General features: G+C 30.2%; 1 non-coding gene across 1 annotated transcript; it reads right to left on the minus strand.

Annotated features, from left to right (window-relative positions):
• Positions 1–18,435: 18,435 nt before the first annotated feature.
• Positions 18,436–18,507, minus strand: Trnae-cuc. Its single transcript has one exon. It is a non-coding gene; the product is annotated as a tRNA-Glu (tRNA).
• Between the last annotated feature and the right edge of the window lie 952 nt (positions 18,508–19,459).

The following is a 19,459-nucleotide window of genomic DNA, read 5'->3' on the forward strand; positions in this document are numbered from 1 at the left end:
CGCGTCTGTTTGTCTCTCGGTCTGACTGTTGGTGAAAGCCATATGGAAATCTGTTTGGTTGTATTTAAGTTAATCGATAGACGCAACAAGCTGGGCTATCTTTAATACAATGTGTAGCTCCTCTTGTAAGCCTTTTTGGATAGTCTCAATGTAATGTTAATGAACGAAAATAATGTTATAATAAGAGGTACAATTACGTTTTGTCGAAATTTAACTCACCTTAAGTACCTACCGTTATGTAAGATACACAAAGAAATACTGAAGTTAATTTTGAAATTCAAGTAATTCTTTACACTTGCAAGCTCATTATTTAACGTGTCTTCTCTTTACATCTGATTGGTATTAATAAACAATATATGTAGTATTAAAATAATAAGTACCATTTTTTTATTAAAATAATATGTCTTTAAAATTTTTCTAAAGCTTAGCTTTGAAGGAATGTTATGAAGAAAATTGCGTTAGACACATACACCGAACCCTATTATGCCAACGTGGTGGGACATTCTCTTTAACAGAAGATAAGGTCCAGCATTTTACAACTGTTACTTTTATTAAGAAACAAGAACACCACTCATTTTTTTTTCAATATTAATGAGACTTGATATTTTATCATGAAACATCTGACTTGGTTATGACAGATCTGACATCGTCAGTGCAAAAAGTTTGTATTCAGACAGTTGAATTGTTTATTTTGAATGAAACAAAAAGTTATCTAAACATCAAATCACTTATTAATACACTAGCTCGTTACATTGAATTTTCTTTTATATAAAATAAATTTGATGTATTTTATATTAATTGTAGTTCAATCTTGATAATTATTTTATTAGAACTTGATACATTTTATAAATCTAATCATTAGGGTGGTATAGATTTCTGCAAACTAGTTTGGGGTGATTCATAAACATTTATTCTAAAAAGCCTTTAGCAGTAGATCACTGAATTAAAATTTAGCATTTTTGTGATTCAATTTGAAGGGTGAAGTGAATCAGATACTGGATATCTTGGATATAATGGTAGATCTAAGGGTTTATAAAGCATTAATAGAATTTCAAGAATAGCTAAGAGAATAGAAAAGTTCTTGATTATCATTCCGAAAATGCTGATATTACTAGCGTGTACCTAAGTGAAGATCACGTAACTATGATATGCAAAAGCATCATTCATTATTCTTTACTTAAAATGCTTGTTAAAGGTTAAAATTTAATATTAAAATTATAAGTAATAGATTATAATATAAATTAAAATACATAATTAGAATAAGCAGCTGTAATATAATTTACTGGACAAAAATTCATTTTTAAACATTGCAATATTTACATAAGGTAATGCTCTATACATGAGGGCACTACAATGATGTATTCATTAACATTGACACCAATTTATTCAGAACTATAACAAACAAAAAAGGTTCACGTCATTTTACATGCCATGACATTAAAATTAACAAATGAATTCAACTTTCAAGACAGACAATAACAAGGTTACAAGAGTCGGACATAATTAATATATGTTAACAAAATGCATTGGAACATTTCATTCAAATAAACTATTAATATTGATATATTTGTTAATATATATATTGTTATTAATAGTTCCAATGGTTAGAACATGTAATTTGATTACATACATTACTCTGATCACAATGTAAATAGCGAAAGCATTTGTGTTTAGAAAATCAGAAATAACGATAATACTACAAGAACCCAGAGCCAACATAACATAGAAAACTGATGAACTTTTTCTACATCGACTTCCGGGAATCGAACCCGGAATCTCGGAATGACGTACCCATGAAAACCGGTGTACACACTACTCGACCACACGTGTTTATAAACCTAAAAAAATCATTCACACTTGCCCAAAACTTACACCTAAAATACGTATAAGTACGCAGAATAAAGTCTGAGCGATATCGATTTATTTCAATCTAATTAAATTTAAATTAGGCCTTATTTTCTTATTAGGATCAATGGTTAATCTAGTTCGCGTAACGGCGCGTTTGTCACGCAGACAGTTGACAGCTCGCGTGACACTCCACTTGACACATTGCGGGCGCGCGGATTATGTCACATTATATCGTGTGACGTGACGTAGCGAGATAATAAAAGCTTAATCCATCACGGACACGACTACGGACGTGAATAAAAATGTTATGATGATAACGTTTGAGTGGGGAATGAAAGTACATTTTTATTTAATGAATGTTTAATTAATACTTATTCATTGCGCTATTTTAGTGAGATATATTTCGCAAGTCTTTATCTACATCTTTATATACTTAAGGGTTATCCTTTAAATAGCAATGTATAAGGTTACAAATTTAATAATATTAAAAATGATATTAAGTAAGTACATATTATTAAATATACACTGAGATATATTTCGTCAAGAGACACACATGAAATATGTCTCTTGGCGCAATTTCTCAACTAAAAAATTTTTTTTCTGGACTATTAAGGACCCAAAGACGTCTAATAGTATTTATAGTTCTGACCATTGCAGTTAATTTCGGAGGGGATACATAAAAAAAAAAGTTTAGTTTGTTATTTTACGGTTCAGTTGAAATGGCTCGTTAGAAAGCTCGTTATTGAGTTTTCATTTATGTTTTACTTGAAATTCTAAAGTCCTGTTTTATTAATTAACAAGGTCAGAGAATTAAGTGACGTTCAAGAGCTTGATCTTTATCTTTGAATAAACTAAATATATTACAGTAATCGTAATAGAGCAGGACAGTTGATTGCGCTTCGAATCCTTATCCATAAAAAGAGAGAAAGTTAATTCCAACACTAGGTCTCTTAAAGTAGTTTTTGTTACTCACCCTTTAAAATATTAAAGTAAAAAATGTTTTTAATTACGTTGGCATAAATAAAAATAAGCTCAAAGAATAATGTAACAAGTCATTAAACTCAGTTTCACATTATATTCAGCAAGCAAAAAAGGAACATTGCCGCCGCGGTAGGCGCAGTCATGCGTCATAATTTTGACAGCTCGCCTGACAGCCCGCTTGACAGGTAGGTTGACAAGCGGCTTGACAGGCCCAACGCCGGTCGGATTAGCCGCCTTGATAGATTAATTTGTACGCTGTGGGTATCAGATGGAATTCACTTTAACATGCTATTATTTTATGTTTTTATTCAGGTAATGATTTTGAAATTTCGTTAGACGGTACCTTAGTTAAGAAAATGAAGAAGGATCTGACAAAGCATGTTTTATTTTTTTATACTTAATTAATTTTTTTTTTATTTGCTCTACTGGTATTTCTTATGTTGGACTCAACTTTTCAACAGCCTATACCAGCAAATAATTAATCAATATTATTTTATCGACACCTAACTGAATAATAAAAACTTTATCGAGCTTTTATTAAACTTGTATAAATATTTTTTTCACAATATAAAAGTATTTAAGTAGAAGTGAGTTCTTAGTCATTCATTGGATTCAGGTAATTAACTGGTCTCGTTTTGTCTATATCGATAGTGCAAAAACAATTAGTTATTTCTAATAGAGTCAATCAACTGAATCGCCTTATTTGTACTGTAATTAGTATTTCATAGGCTATTTATTCATCAAATAAATTAGTTTTATTTGTTTCATAATAGTTTAAAATACGATGGAAGTGACATATCATTTAATCTATTAGAAAAACGTTTAAAAATTATTTTAAAAAAAATCTCTATTTCAGATTGTCTTGACACATATAGTTATAAAGTTCAAAATAAAAAAAAAATACTTACCAACAAATATAACATAAATTGGTGAAAGAAAATTAAGTGTTTTATTAATAAAATATAATGTTTAAACTTTATTTCGATTTATTAATATACTAGCATCGATTTCCGCCTTCGCACGAGTGAAATGATATGACATCACAGTAGAAACTTATTGTGTTTGTTTACTGTATTGTATTATATATAAAAACCTTCTTCTCGAATCACTCTATCTATTAAAAAAACCGCATCAAAACCCGTTGAGAATTTTAAAGATTTAAGCATACAAAGGGATATAGGGTGAAAAAATGTGACTTTGTTTTATAAATGTTAGTAGTTAGTCAGTAGTTAATGTAATGATAATAATAGATATCACATCCAATTCCCCGTCTGTTCTGAGACTTTTTACAATAATATCAAGGTGCAATTTCTGTTTAAAATATCATGGTAGTAAAAGCAGCTAATAAAATTTTATTACAATGGCGTTGAATAATGTACTAGTAAAAATATTTCTTTAATTTAACTGCTCAACCAACTGCTTGAAAAAAATCGATTAGATCTTGAAAGACTTATGAATTATTTTATTATTCGGATTAAATTATTAGCATTTCAGACTCAACAACAGCCTGTAAATTTCCCACTGCTGGGTTACGACGAGCACGAGATAAATTATAAACACAAATTAAGCACGCGAACATTCAGCGGTGCTTGCCTAGGTTTGAACCCGCAATCATCGGTTAAGATGAACAATATCCATAGACAAACTGTCACAAATAATAGATGAAATGATACAACCCTTAATTTTCAGGGAACTAATTTGTGTTCATGATTCATATTCAGCTGTGAAGGACTATCTTGACGATATGCTTGTAACAGATGAAATTTTATTTAAAACTCTTTTACGTGTATGTAGTGTACAATATTATCGGCGTATTCTATATTGTTTTACAAAATATTTGATTATGTATGAAATGTATATTGATGCATGTGGAAACAGGAAAACATAGAATAATAGAATAGATATCTCTTATGGATCGGTACGAAAAATGGGTGTTTTACAAGGACCAATTATAGGTCCCATTTTACTATTGGTTTATATAAATGATCTTTCTTTCAACATTGTGTTATCTGTATCCATATTAAATATAAGTGTTTTAAGTATGTTGCATATACTCAAATATCAAACTATTATTTAATTATAAGATATAATTAATTTTATCAAATTTATATTTTCAATTGAACAATAATCATATAGTCAAGGGCGAAACATTTCAATAAAACAAATTCAATTTATTTAACGAATAGATAGCCTATGAAGTACTAATTACAATACAAATAACGCAATTCAGTTAATTAACGTGCGTTTTTGCAACGGATAGCATTATTGGCGTATTTAAAAGTTAATTTGTAGTAATTTACATTCTTTGTTTGTTCATAGGTGGGCAATTACTGAGTGAATTTATAGTTGCCACTTATAAGGAGTATAGGAATTTATTCAATTAACATTTGTACTGACGCTATAAGCTAAATTTGTATGATTAGAATGATGCACACTTGAACCTAAGATGGTCAGTCGTATATAATATGTCGTCTACTAAAGTGACATGGTAAGAATTATTACATTTAATGTATTCTGTCAAAGCAAACAAACTTTTTAAAAAAAATAATGAGCGGCTAGTACCAACAAAGATATACTTGTACCTATGCTTATTAATACGCAATATTTTGATTCCAAACGATTAACCTGAATTTGGTTGATAAGTACTATGGTGTAGTGGAAGAGCTCTAAGATAATTATTACACTAAATTACTTGTATACAATTCAATAACATAGAAAGTGCTTCATATAATTACAGTGTTATATATTAAAAATCTAGAATAACTATGTTACAAGTTGCAATCACTTGATAAACTTGTTGTAGGATAGTAACGCGTACTTCAACAAATCACCGGTACAGTAATCATTTTCAATCGCAACGGGACGTCAAAAAAGTGGTACCACCGGCTTCCACTGTGTAAGGACTTTGATTAGTGTAAATTGATTCAGATCGAAAGATACGAATGTACTCGCAAGAAAGCGGCATCGTGCTTGAATAATGGATCAACCACATCATATCACAAGAAACGGCCTCACAACTCTCATTTATAGAAAACAAATGATTATTACATGTGTAACGTTTTTCAAAAACGTTAAGTGACCTTATCTCAATTTTTTTCTTTTAAAAAAACTATTATCATCATTAGATAGTAACAAAAGCATGTCCTCTTTTAAGAAATGTAGGAATCGAAAACTAAATCGGACTTTATTTTTTCATTGACAAAAGTTTACGTTTGATGAAATATAAACCCCGCATTCAATAAATTTATTTAATAAATTTTACGAGGAGGCTGCACACAGGCTATGTTCTTCGGTATTCAGACGGTATTTCGTGAATTGTAGACCTCTATCTGACTTGAGGTCATGTGTTACAACAGAAAACCATTAATTTTTGTAACCATTGAAAACCATAAATAGTGAATTCTGAGTATAATTTTCTGTAAATATTATACTGAATATTTCTAAGTGATTATTATAGCTTGACTAAGTTCAATTTCTAATAACTTTAAATTTAAAATAAGTCTTTTTGGATGTATGGATGAACGATATTGTATCTGGCAAACTCCGTAAATCCATAATCGTAAGCAATAGTTCTGTTGGATCTGAATTCTTCTTCTGGTACACAACGAATGACAAATATACTTATTGTTTACATACACATACATAAAAACTACGAGAAATATTCTGAAGAAATCTTTGCTCATGTTTAAAGAGAAGGATTGCTTACATTTTAATCGAAGACTGGCATCCTGTTTAAGATAACACAGTGTTTTAGATTAAAAAGCAGTATTTCCATCAAATGTGAATGTTTTATAAGAAACATAACCTAAAGTCAGCATCGCAATCACCTTTTGCAAATTAAGGATATAATAAAGATAATTCTTCCTTTTATTTTTAGAGATATTTTATAACATAATCGACGTCTAGTCGTAACTAATACGATTATAAATGCCGGTAGCGAAAGTTAAGATCACCATCATAATATTATGCAAATTTTATCTTTATGGTTATTATGGATGCATGAATAATATAAAGCTATGCTAATCTCATATTAATGTTATAGATGTTCGTGTTTCATTTGTTTTGCTTTTGTCCGTTAAAGCAATTGTTGGGTTTTAGGCTCTTTTAGGCTCATTCTCAGTCATAGCTACTCAGATTTGAAAATATATAGAATTGATTTGAAATGAAAAAAAAATTACACTTGGTAAAATTTTATTTTCAAATTTGACATCAGTTTGCTTACCTATAACATACGAGTATGCCTTTTCAAGTGGTGATTTTGGCAAAACTTAACACAAGTTTTGCCAAAATTTGTACACAAAAATAATGAAGTAAAAAATGTTTATTTTTCAGATCTAGAAGCAAGTGTAATGCTTGATGTCAAAACATTATTAAAGGCTGTAGAAAATAGGTTTTACTTTAAAAAAAATGCAAAGGTAAAATACGATATATAACTTTATGACATATAGATGAAAATGAGCATCAGTTTAATAAAAAGCAATGACTCAAATAACATAACGGATCTGACAATAACATTAAATTAAAAGGTTTAATAAAACTTTATACAGCACTAAATAATATGGCTGATGAACCTCACAAAGAAGATGATTACGAAAAAATCATCTACGGTGTTAACACATCCACAAATGAACATAAACATAAGGGTATGTGCGAATTAACGAAAAATGTGCTTGAAATGACAGGCTCACATAAAGATTTCTCTTTATGAAACTCGATTTAAAGTCAGCCAGTTCACATCGAATATTGACTGCTCGATTAAAGTGTGGCAAATCGGCCTGTTAAATTACCGACAACAATGACGACAGTCCCGTCTTATAACGATCAAAAACCTCCAACAATAATCGACTTAATTATTATACTATTAGAGATGAAAATCGCGAAATGAATAATGACACAAACGTCCCAAATGTTGAAACTGTGGCCGTTTGGGCGTTTTAAGGTTGATTGGCATTTGGCCGTGCGAAAAGCAACACCTTTACGACCCTGACATGTCGTCTGATTGATTGTATAATTAATTTTATTTTACACTTAAAACGTCCGGCGCACCTGTCAGCTGTCAATTAATTGGACAGTTTTGATGCGGGCTCCATATAACGAGGCGCATTTTTTTCTTGAACGCTGTTAATCGCTGAAACTAGTTATATCACGCGTCGTTTAGGAGATAAATTGACAGCTCCGACTTGCAAATGCTTATTTACGACTGCATTTTCATTTTTTACATCGTACAAATCGAATAAATCGTTCGTTAATATTATATTTAGATAATGGCCAATCGTTTTGGAATAAATAAGAATTTCTCAGACGTTTATGAAGATTAATTTACATTTTTATTAAAATTTTTGTTTTAATGCAAACTCAAGCTATACTATGTTTGCATGGATATTGCAATAAATTAACGTAAATTTACGTATCAATAAATATTGTTTTAAACATTAATAGGACAGAAAAAAATTAAAATACATTTTATAAATTTGAAATTAGCGCATAAAATGTTCATTTCGAATTTTAATCAACAAATGTCAAACATCAAACGATTAATAAAATAATTATATTGAGTCCCATTAATTATACACATAGACTTGAATTTTAAAATAGCAAGTTTGTTCTTAATTACTTAAATTTGTCACGAATAAAAATTATTTGACACTATAACAACATTTCAGAAAAGTCATATATTTTTTTTATAAGGTACCCAATTGTACCACCTGACGGCAATAAGTTACGTTTACCCGACTACTACAGTAGCAAAAACCATTATTGAAATTACGATAATGCTGTCTTGACCGAGTTCGGTCACGACAGCCATACTCAACGAAAAGCCAACTGTGCAAATATACGATATTATACTGGGCAAATGTGTGTGCATAAAAGTACACTTTCATAACCAGACAGGGCGGAATACAGACGTGCTTTTTGAGGTATAACAGTGTAGGTACTTCAATCAGATGCAGATAAACCCAATATTTTTTATTGGTATGTTTCATTACTTGTATGTTTATTTGAAAGGTGAGTGAGTCAGTTTAATTAAAAGATCGCTTAACGATATCGCAGATCATTACCGCGGCAGGTCATACGCTAACAAAAGATTGGACAATTCCTTATCTAAGCTCGATAGTGAAAGTCCATAGGAAATTAACAGTTGCTAAAAGTAATGTCGTATTTTTTTACGACTTTTATTTAACTAGCGACCCGTCATGACTTCCCACGGGTGCAATGATGATACTAATTATATAGGGACACATACAGACTTTAATTAACCACGCCATCACATAAGAAACTATTATAAATTATATTAACGATATAGTAAATATTGTCCATGTATTATACACAAAAACCTTCCACTCGAATCACTCTATCTATTATAAAACCGCATCAAAATCCGTTGCGTAATTTTAAAGATCTAAGCATACATACTGACAGACATACTGAGTAGACAGCGACTTTGTTTTATACTATCTAAAGATGTATGTTTATTTGTCATTCGAAATATTTTTCATTGAAACACTTTATGAAGTCGAATTTAATGTAACTAAATCTGTATAAACGAGTCTCACTTATTGATTGACTGAAAAGAGAAGATAATATCTAGTTCATGTATTGGTATGACATAACATTTTTATTTCATTTATATCATTTTATCGATATTTTGTGGTAGTATGCGCAAGCTATCGCATGGTGTCCCCCGAAAAGATAGAGTGGGTAAAGCTGGTTTATTATCGGGTTTTCAGATGCTTTCAAGGCATGCTAGCCCCATATAGGTACCACTCCCACATAATGTGAAAAAAGCGTGAAATCATTTTCCAGCAACAAAAAGCCCACAAAAGTTTTAGAAGCACTTCATTTTTTCACTGACGTATCTTTAAAACATTCGAAATCGAATAAAAAGTATAAATATGATAATATAATGCTTATTGATTTTTGGAAAGATCTTAAAAAGTTAAGATAAGAATCAGTGAAATTAAATTAGTCCATTTTTAAAACTTATCTAAGAAATTAAAAAAAATATATGATAAGAAGCCAGTGACCAAAGTATACAATATTAGACGAGGCCAATAGTAATTTATGCAGCGTTTGACATATCAAAGACACCGAATGATGTTAATTATGAATAATTTGCGACGATTAATAGATCCCATTAGTTTTAACGTATTATAACTCGGGAAAAGGATGCTAATAAGCATATCATATAATAATATATAATATTTTAGCCAATACGAAGTAAACTGGACTTAAATTCAATAAATGCATTAAAATTAAAAGAATTCTGAATTGTCTTGTATATTATTTAAAATTTCTATTTATATTTTGTCTTAAAGGTCTTTTACGTATTCTTATTGTATCAGACCTCTACCTTGATACCAATAGTAAATAAGGTTTGATACAATACAAAAAGAGTAAGTATGAGATAGTTAGAAAGCAGCTAGTATAGTTAATAACAAATAAAGTTAACTTTTGTTTGCACCAAAAATACAAAATTAAATAACACTTAATTTTAAATGATTGTATTCTATACTTACAATATACTTAGAATGAATAAGTTATTTCTTTTAATAAGATTACATCAAATAGAAAGAAATAGAATCAGATGAAAAAGGAGAAAAAATAGCCTAACTATAAGTAACAACACTGTTACACTTATATTATTGTTAGCTAACTAAATTTGCATGGAGAAAAATAATCTTAGTAATAGACACTGGGTTAAATTTATCTTTATCATGTAAATTTGATATTGTGGCTATAAATCCTAAACAATAAATTCTACTAAGGCAGGCTACCTATCTATTATCATGATGTAAAAGTATGAACCATCGGTAGCAATGAGATAGCAATTTTGGAAGTGAAATCGTGTACATCGTGAGTCAACGTTACTAATCTAAGCTACTTTGGTAATATGAAAATTCTTTTTTAATTATATATAATCTAGTTTTTTAAAATTTCAATTTGGTAGGCTACCTGGCAAAGAGGCCACACGATTTAAGTGGTCCCCAAAAAATATAGATATCGGTAGTGCAAGATATACTAATCGATCTTTACATCATTAATGCCCAACCAATCTTGGGCACTAAGATGTCTAGGTAGATTAGGTGACTTGGTTAGTTAAGCGTTTGAATGTATGTTAGTAATGGGTGGAACCTATCCAGACGGACTTCCACGAGGCCCAACCATTAAAATAATACAGGGGAACATAAAATAATGAATTTTATTATATACATATTATGATTCTAATATATGTGTACTAACTATCCGTTTACGTAAACTCCTTGTTCTAAGGCTAGTACAATAGCGTGTGATATACAAGATAAAAGAAAGGAAGGCTTTGTATATAATTTATTGAACAGCATTGTATGGTTTAATGTGGTTTTCGTAATACACCAACAGTTTATTACATCCATTTATCATATCAGCATTGATTGAGTAATGTTACCTGAGGAAATATCCATAAATAAACTTTAATAAAACAGCTCGACTATAACAGATGCAAATTAAAAAGTAACACGCGCCACTAATCCACCGCCTTTATTTGAAACCATCTTAATTTACTTCCTGTCTCTAAGGTACATCTGCAACACAACAATTTTTAAATACAACAAACAATAGAAATTTTACAGATACAACTAAATAATATGACGATGATGATGATGACTTGACTGATTTACATAGAGAGTATGTGCAAACACAAGTGTACTATCTAATCAACGACTCTCATAATCCAATTGAATGAGAGTCTAATGGAAATTTAATATAACTGGAGAGAGTTTGAACGCAGAACCAATTTTTTAACGCACTTTCCAAGGAGTACCACATCAGTCCAAGCAATACTGAATTTGAATTGAAAGATATTGAGCACTAATCTTCCATTATTATTCAAATTTGGCCTACATTAGGTTATTTATCACTGACTATTATATGTGTTTTTTGAAGTCGACAGTTGCAATAATTAGAGTTGATAAGGTATAGTTACCCTGCTGAATTTTTTGGGCAAGATTAAAGCTCGAATCGAATCGAATCGAAAAGCTCGAATGTAAGTTTTCTGACTTCATGATCTTATCTAAGTTGGGAGTTCCTTTTTTAAAATAAAAAATAAGTGATCTCATTTCCTTTAGCTATTAAGTTGATGATACAACTAGAGATGCTGTTACCTAACAAAATAAGACAATTGAATTAATATGACGATCAATATGAAAATTTGTAAGCAAATTAATACTGATCTATAAATTTTGAAGTCAGTCCTTGTTAGTTTGAATTACTTAGTTTAAATATAAAACCTGTATAATGTTTAACATTGTAAATTGTAGCAGCAAATTACATGGTAATAATTTATTCGTTAAACTATAATTTATCAGCAACAATAATAGTACCTAAGCGACATCTTAAATATAATGTTTGTAGGAAATTTCAAAGTTAATAGTATATTTAACTTATTTCTGAAACTAAACTAGTAAGATTGTAATTATAAGGTATTATAATGTCGGTTAGAATAACGTAATTTAGTTTGAGTAACGTACATTAAAATAACATCGTTTCATTTTTATTAAGTTGCTACATCTGACACAGCTTTATAATTTATCAATATAGTTTTGCTCAATATCATTTTGAAAATGTAACTATTAATCATCAGTATTTGAGTATATGATATTTTTTTTAATTCTTATATTGTTGCAATAAAAATAAATGACTCAGATCAAAGTAAATAGTTATCTCAGCGAATTCACAATGAGATATAAAAATAATAAATAATAAATAATGCATAGAAAACCATTTACGCTAAGATCTTATACTAATATTCCAGTAAATACACTGACTTAAAATAAAACAGCAGTTCTTGACTACATATAACATTAATTAGGTTAACACTTGTCTGTATACCTGACACTAAATGCTAAAATTAATGAAGAGGTTTTAAATAGCCAGTGAAAGCTTCTCAATCAAATACCTCTAGCTGTCTAAGGCTTCTTGTCAATCATTTCCTTTCCACGCGTATTTGGTCACGTGCGCAGCCTCCTAACGATTCTGCATGTATAATAATAACATCACATCCAAACAGACCGACACAAATAAAATATGAGCGTTAATTTTTCCGCTCCCCAATATTACCGCGTGTTTATCTCCACAATAGAGCTGATCATTTATCTTCGCCGCTTCTAAATATTCCTCATTGTCTTTGAATAATTTTGTTAATAAATTCCACCAGTCAAAACCTTGAGGCGCTTGAGCAATCTCTTTTGTTTATCATCCACTCACAGAGATGATTTATTTGAAATTTCTGTGAGCAGTTGTGTTGTATACCAAGATTAGAAACACACAATGGCACTTTACTACACAATTGGAATTAGAAAATGCCAAGTACCTCATTAAGAAATGTGCGAATAATTACAAAAATAAAACAAAATTCTTATTTATATTTTGTCGTTTCTCTCAATCTCCATATGACACTTATGACATATATATAGTTCATTGTTAATGTGCTGAAAAATAGGACTTAACCGAAAATGTAAATAATCTGTATATTGAAGTAGCACTTTACCAATATTTACGTTTCAGTGTTTTCTTCAATTTATTTGAAATGAAGGTAGCGATAAAGTATCGTCTATTTAGGTGAAGTGATGTCAAAATTAATTTAAAACGTCATTAAGGCTTCGATATTTGATAACCGACAATCGATTTTGATGCTAGAAATGGTCCCGAGTGTACATCTTTCAAGTCCCGATTATGATTAAAACTGAATAGAAACTCGTAATGAATAAGTGGATGATACTCAAGTTCTAGCTATGTCGACCGGCGCCGCAGTGAATGCCGACATCAAAGCACGATCTTGTAATCTGATCAAGGAAAAATAACCCTTATTCACTGGAATTAAGTGTTTCAATGTGGGAATTGATATCTTTGTAGAGCTGTAAGCGGAGCCGACAGCCGTCAATCAGAAGCTAAAAACCGGTAGCTGCCGAGTCAGACATTAAAGAATAAAAAATACATGGAGTTGATAGACATATTTTTTAAAGTTTTTAACTGTTTACTAATATGGTAAGATATATTGAAATAGTGAACACAAATTAAATAACAAGGAAACAGTATAATAATCAGGAAATGAAATTAGACCTTTCAAGGCATATATAAATCAATGAAAAGAATATTGTTTTTCGAATAAAAATAACAGTTTTAAGTATTCAATAATTGCTTATGCATAACATGAATACAATATGTGTGACATTGAAAATTGTTATTGATTATTTTTTTAACTTTTATATTTTTTAGCGGCAATCACTTTTAATAGGACGTTTAAGACAGAATGATTAACATTTGTAATTTTCATGTACAACCCATTAAAGTATCAACATAAATAGCGTTCAAAGTGACATTAATTCCTTATAAAGCTGTGTTCGCCACAGCCGTATCATTAATCAATCAATGAATAAGCGTATGTAACGGAAAACATAAATCAGTCAAATTAATGTTTCTAGTTGTGGTCAGTATATCACGGTTGAGGATCAAGATTTCTTTCGATATTTTATACAGCTTTACTTTCAATCTATTGCATACTGAGTCAATACTAGTAGCCTAAACTGTAGAGCCGTTTATGAGAACATAGCACCTTGCAAGATTCAAACAGCAATTGCCTTAGGCTCTTCGATCTCACATTGAATGTACAAGAGAAAGTGTAATGTAAGACTAAATAAGACAGCAAACAACCACAGGCCAGTAGAATGAATAGATTTATAGATGTACTGTGATATTACACAGTCTAAATGTCGATCTGACCAATCAACGTCAAACTGGTCATTAATACGTCCGTCTACCCACCAGCTATTAAATAACACAATATATTATCATTTAAAAGCTTGATATAACCACGTAGACGACTTTTATTTCAAATTTTTTAAAATAAAGACACATCTGACTCATGACTCTTAAGATTTCGTTATGCGTCTTCAATTTTATTCATCGCAGGCGGCACAACTTGACAGCCGGAGAGGATAATACGTAACGCCGGGCAAAACAAGAAGGTCTCAAATAAATTACGTCGGAGAGCAAACAAAAAAGGCCTGCCACACCTCAAAGATAGAATAACAATAACACGGTTTCCAAACTTTCTGAACATAATGAAAATAATACAAGACGAACTCAAAGGCACCGCTAGATATGAAATTTGACCGCTTCGTAAACATGCGAGGGATTAGATAATAGAGGGTCTGTTCACAAAGACGATTTTAAAAGTGTTTTTTTTTTCTTGTTTCCTGTTTCAATTAGTCTTTTATTTTTGCTATTTGGTTAGCTGTTAACGTCCGACGTTATCTCGTTTGTAATAGGTTGCATGATAAATGTTGGGATTTCTTATGGACTTAATCCATGAGGATACACTTTTAAATACTATTTGTCTAATTTATATTGCTTTAGGTTTCGTAAAGTTTATTATATGTATTTGAAAACCGAGTTGAAATACCAAATTTTACTATTAATTTATGTAGGTACAAATCTATTTCACAAATATTACCGATAAAATTTTGAAAAATATAATCATTAAATTCGTTTCAAAATTATTGTAATCATAATTAATTTTACTTATCTATAAATTATCTTTTTTCTATCTATAATATCAACTTATCATTAATCTCGTAAAGATCCCGTTATAAGAAAAGATTATTCGATGCAGTAACTTAATCCATTCCCATACATTACTCATCTAAAAGAGACCTCATATAACGGACAGGCGGTGAATAGAACGCTTAGTCGTAAATCTGAGCCGGACTTGACAACTGACGCACCACATCTAATCTTATATCAACACATGGCTCATATAATATAATACCCGACATGATCTTATTGACTACCGTCTATTGTAACGGTCACAATACAAAATATTTTACTTATAGAAATGTTCATTTATTTCTCTATTGTACAATAGATTGAAATTACTTTTGACGCTTGTTTGTTACGGTTCTGATTTGCATTGATTTCTATTTAACACCTTGTCAACTCGACAGGTCGTAACAACATGATTTGATTAAATTGCGATCATGATTTGTATAAACGAAATTAATTACTTATTGCTAAACATTTAATTTATATATTTCATTTGTGATTGTCGTAATAATTTTGATTTCATTGAAAATTAATAGTTTGTATAAATTTACATTTTTATTGGCTATAACGAATTTTGAGGTTTGAGAAGGATTTAATATAAACTAGTTATCGGCCGTGGTTGTGCTTGTATTTTAGGGGTGCTAGGCATAAAAACCTATGTCCATCTTTGAAGTTTAAGCTTACTTCGTATCAAATTGTATCAAAATTAGATTCCGTGGTTTATCTGTGAAAGACCAACAAGCAGACAAACAAAGAGGCAGAAATAATGTCAGAGTTGTTTTTGCCTTATCAATATTAGTAGAACTAAAAAAATAAATCTATCTATCTATCTAAATAAAGCGAATGTAAGTATAGAAGAGTACAGTCACGCTTATGTCATCAATTATAAGCTACCGTCTATCTGACATATAATTTTAAAAATAAATTGCAAAGTTCTTGAACTGAAGGTTGCATTTGAATTTGCCTAAAATGTAAATCTATCTGAACGGACATATTTGAATTCAACTCATACAACAAGTAGATTCCGTATTGATATCTGTCAATCGTTAGGCGATACAGACTCGCGAATGCAAATCCAAAATTTAAATCCTGTCTGTGCATCATATTTTTCAACGTGAATTGAACTTTATCTCGTATGGACACAAAGATCAAAATTGTTCAAAGCATTTAGGGATTGATAAATTCGAATATGGTAATGAGACATTGCGATTTATAACAGAGAATGATTATGTCTGTCTGTCTGAGATTGAAATGCAGTTTCAAAGGCGAGGACTGATTATTTTATGCCCTGTAGTCATGACCTAATGTCACGATGTTTTGGATTAGTCTTTGAAGTTAAAATGGAATGGTTATTACTTTGATGTTTATGTATAAGAACTGATAATTTATATACAGATAGATAATATATATACAAATGAATCGCTACGTACCTCTTTACTTGGTGGTAGGACTTTGTGCAAGCCCGTCTGGGTCCACCCACCCACTCATCAGTTATTCTCCCGCCACACAATAGTGCTCAGTATTGGTGTGTTCCGGTTTGAAGGGTGAGTGAGCCAGTGTATCTACAGGCACAAGGGACATGACATCTTAGTTCCCAAGGTTGGTGGCACATTGACGATGTAAGGAATTATAGTATTTCTTACAGCGTCATTGTCCATAGGTGATGGTGACCACTTACCATTAGGTGGACCATACGCTCGTCCGTCAAACTATATCATAAAAAACCTTAAAGAACCATAGACAAGGAGTGAGAAAACCGCACGAATGAGGTCTTTATAGCTAGTTTCTGTATAGATAGTAATAAATGCATAAAATTTTCGTATTAATTAAACACGTGCGTGTTACAGGTGATAAATAAAGATTCAATTAAGTTAGATGTATGAATGAGATTTATCATAACAATAAAAGCAAAGCGGCAATGAAATTAATTGAACTCGAATCAAATTAGTTACACACAGTTACTTCTTTGAGATAATATGAAAATGTGCCTACGAGTATTATTAACGTATATTTTAATTATTTTGTGTAAATTTTTTCGTTATATCGACTAGTATAAGCGCATGGTATTATTTTTATTTATTATTTTAATATCATGCAATACTCATGGTATCTAGTATCCGAGATTCTTCCGTTCTGCCGCCAAAACTCGTTGACAATATTAATTGATGCATATTCTAATTAAGTAAATAAATCCCATTATTCGTAAAAAAGTATAATAATATTGTTACTTTATTAAATTTTAAAAGTTTGATTAATCGAAAAATAATGTATCATAATAATTTTATATGTATGATCTTATTAATTTTATCAATTTTTAACATCAATATAATATTATTGTTAGAACTATTTTTTTAAATAAGATATTTTGAAATATTGCCAAAGACAGATTTATGGAAACAAGCGTTAATCACGTGTAACTATAGATTCTAATGTTTTTTTTTTTTGATCAATTTAACAAGATTCTTGTAAATTTTCACTAAGTATATAGGCTAATTTTGCATCAAAATAAGCACAGCAAAATAAATTATAACATCTAAAGAGCTTACACAAACCTTGTGAGAATCTTGTGCAAAATCTGTACGGTCAGTGAGCCAGTGTAACACAAGAAGAATAAAACTAAGTAGTTCAAGAAGTATAGAAACTCAGGATTGGTGTCGCATTGTACCTAGATGTAAGGATAGGTTTCAATTTCTTATGGAACCAATGTCTATAGGCTGTTGTGCCTATTTAACCGTCCGCTTAAAATTGTACAAAATATTTCTTTTGTATTTTTTTAAAATAATGGTTTGCTTGTTACTACTGCCGAAAAAAATGCTTCAACAAGATTCTTGCGAGTGTCGTAGCCTTATTTGCAAGCATTGTATTAAATATTATTACAGTCAATAGCGCAATCAGATTATTTGTCAAAATCAGTTTTGCCTACAGCATAATATTATAGAAATTATATTGAATTTATTGTGTATAAAAGCTATATTAATTAATATTGTACAATTATAAAAATAAAACACATTGAAGTCAAAAAAGTTATTCCGGTACCGGGAATCGAACCCGAGCCTCCTGGGTGAGAGCCAGGTATCCTAGCCACTAGACCATACCGGATATGACTGAGGGGATGAAATTGATATTTATTAAGCTTTTAGAAATGCTCAATATTAATTATTATATAAATTTGTAAAGAGTAATTATAATTTTGACAATTGTACGAGTAAAGAATTTGTCTTGTTTTTTTTTAAATGTAAAAAAAAAGTTGTACTTAATTTTGTAAATATTTATTTTAGTAAACCGATTCAGATTCAATAATTCAATATCAATTTTTTCAAAACAATTATTATTTACATCATAGCAGTCGATCCAGACATTATTGATAAATGAATGAAATAAAATATAATTTTAGACAGTATTTCAATATTAAGAATATATTAAACATGCTTAAGTTAATTTTATTTTATAACAAACCACGTGTTAAATCCTATACATAAATATACTAATTGCGTACTATAATCGTTATCCAAGAAAAATCTCACCAATAAATAGGGCACCGATCTCTATATTAGGATATTAGACTAAGCGACCCAGTGATTTATTAACCCTAATTCCCTAAATAGGGCAATAGAGGGCTTCTGCCCTATTTATCACGTAATCTAATAGCCACTTGGCTTCCACTCGCTAAGATTGCAATCAGATTAAAATAAAAATTATTATGTCTTTATAAACTTTATGTTCTTTTATTACTTAAGACGATTTAGGGGGAGGGGTGAGGGGGCTTTTCTTATAAGAAAGGAGTTTCGATAGTTCTTAAATAAGATCAAAATAATGCCCAATGTTAAAACTATATGAAAAAGAGAGGAAAACCTTTAGAACCTTTAAAATTTAAATAAACCAGACATTTATTAATTTTTTTTCTTTAAGATTCTTACGTAATAAATATTATAATAGGGGGAATGGGTCGCACTATTCTTATTTTATCTTATAATGATGAGGGGGCCAAAAACTATTGAAAATTGTAAATAAATAAATGGTCCCATAGGACGAACAAAAGATAGATCTACAG

This window comes from Vanessa cardui, chromosome 9 (genome assembly GCF_905220365.1).
Source record: "Vanessa cardui chromosome 9, ilVanCard2.1, whole genome shotgun sequence".
NCBI classification, from domain to species: domain Eukaryota; kingdom Metazoa; phylum Arthropoda; class Insecta; order Lepidoptera; family Nymphalidae; genus Vanessa; species Vanessa cardui.